The sequence below is a fragment of the Trachymyrmex cornetzi genome, unplaced genomic scaffold (assembly GCF_001594075.2).
Source record: "Trachymyrmex cornetzi isolate Tcor2-1 unplaced genomic scaffold, Tcor1.1 scaffold41, whole genome shotgun sequence".
Lineage (NCBI taxonomy): Eukaryota > Metazoa > Arthropoda > Insecta > Hymenoptera > Formicidae > Trachymyrmex > Trachymyrmex cornetzi.
In genome coordinates, this window is record NW_017298854.1 from 17,987 (window position 1) to 20,337 (window position 2,351).

Sequence of the window (2,351 nt, forward strand, 5' to 3'; positions counted from 1 at the left end):
CTTATGCAACATGCATGTTATCTGGGTTCGTTCTCCAATATAAAGATTATTCTTCTTTGTATCGGATACTAACCAGCGTACCATAGGCGGAGAAACTTTGATATGATGAAATCATATTGAGATAGTTATTTTGAACGCGATGAAAGTTCTGTTATAAATATATTAATGACTTTAAATATCATTAAGTTTTATATACTCGCAAGTTAATAATTAATAGTAAATACGATCTAATTGTTATTAGTATTTCATTCAGTTTTTCTCAATATTTCATTAAATATTGGTTTAGAAAAATTTATATTATCGTATGTATTTTCGACGTTTTCGTATAATCCCGCATTACTAAATTTTATTAATTATGCTCCTATAATATAATTTTTACTATATTTTGAACAGCATTTATAATTGTACATTATATTGTAAACAATTATTATTGTATTATTGAATGTAAAAAGGATTACAATAAAAGATAATATTAAAAAAGTTAGCAATATGATTACTAATTATTTTATCATATTTCGCGTATAATTATTTTATTATATTTCGTATAATCATAATGCAATATAATAATTAGCAAAAAATACAATAAAATAATTAGAGGTATAAAAATAAAAAATAAATTAAAAATATACTTACCTGCAAAAACGGACTACTAAATTTATTAGTCCGTTTTTTTACGGATGAGTATTATACTTACAAAGAAAAGAGGACCGCCGATAAAATCGGCGGGGGGGGTGGAGGGCCTCTCTAGCACGTTTTTGCTAAATTTAATCTTAATTCAACGATATGTGATTGAAAAGTTTGAAGTCTATTCGAAGACTATAATTGCTAATGATTAGTGATTATAGAGATTTTGGAATATATTTACATACTAGTAATTATGTTTGGTAAAAACGGGCTAAAAATTTGCATAAAAAAACGTAATTTGTGTTATCTCAGGTGAAGACAAAAAAATTAACCAGATCCGGTGACACTGTGAGCCTTAGCGAATTATTAGACGAAGGTAACAAAGTGATCTTAATTCTTAGTTTGATACTTTTTTTTATTTCTAAAAATTTAATTGTTATGTGTATTGTACTTCAGGTTTGAAGAGAGCACTGCAGAAACTGAAAAAGAAAGAACGCAACAAAATATTGTCGCAAGAAAAGCTAAAGACAGCCCAAGAATCCGTGGCATACGGTTAAATAAAATATGCCGATTTACTACATAATAGAAATCTCGAGTATGTATTTTCATTTGATAAAATGTTAGAAGATAAACGCAATACAGCCGTTTACTTACTGTATGTCATGCTTTAACTTAACTCGAATTCGTTCTATCGCCAGAACGCGAACATTGCGAAGGACGAGTTGCGACAGCGCTCACAGGAAGTTCCGATCTGATTAGAGCACGAAAAAGAATAGAAACTGACCAAAGTATTGTTAAAATTTCCTGATGTAATTTTTGGCATTACCAAAGATCTATACTTGAATCTGCTGTGTGAGTTTTGTTACGAGTTTCATGCGCATTTACGGAATTTTATGACAGATATTACTACGTGGAAAAGAATCAGTCTGGTGAAATAGTAAAAATAAATATAGGACGTGTGTGTGTGTGTGTGTGTCTCTTGCTCGTGAAAGTCACTGCGCTTATTTTAGACTTTATACTTCCGACGATATTCGCCTCGAAAGAAAAATACCGTTTTTTTTCAAAGAATGTGTAACCCCTTAAACATGAGTTAGGGCACGTATAAAAAAATACGTCTCTTAGATTTTCGTGTTTAACAACATATTTTATGGAGAATCAAATCGGTTCCGGACAGTTGTGAAACTTCCATTGTAAGAAATGTTGAATATCAATTAGTAAACATACATTTGTTTATATGACCTGATTGATCACTTACATATTAACAGAGACAAACCTGAGAGCGGCCATCCCAGCATCCCGGCCTTTTTTCTGTAAAAAAAAGTTTCTAACTCCTCGTACACTAGCAGCACCAACGTCCATTTCGAGCTGCAGGAACTACGTACCACGTCCATTTTCGAGACCCCCCCCCCCCCCCCGTCTTGCCGATAAAATCATATCGTCCAAAGTGGACGTGGTACACCACAAATTATAGATGTGAAGAAAAAACTATTTTTCGACATTGTTGATAAATAAATTTACATTATGATGCTACAGCCACGAATTGCAGATAAAGATAATATTATGCATATATGTGTATTTATTATATATATATGATTATCATAATGTAAATTTATTTATCAACAATGTCGAAAAATAGTTTTTCTTCTCATCTATAATTTTTGTGGAGTACCACGTTCACTTTCGACGATACGATTTTATCAGCGAACCGGAGGGGGGGGGGGGGGGGG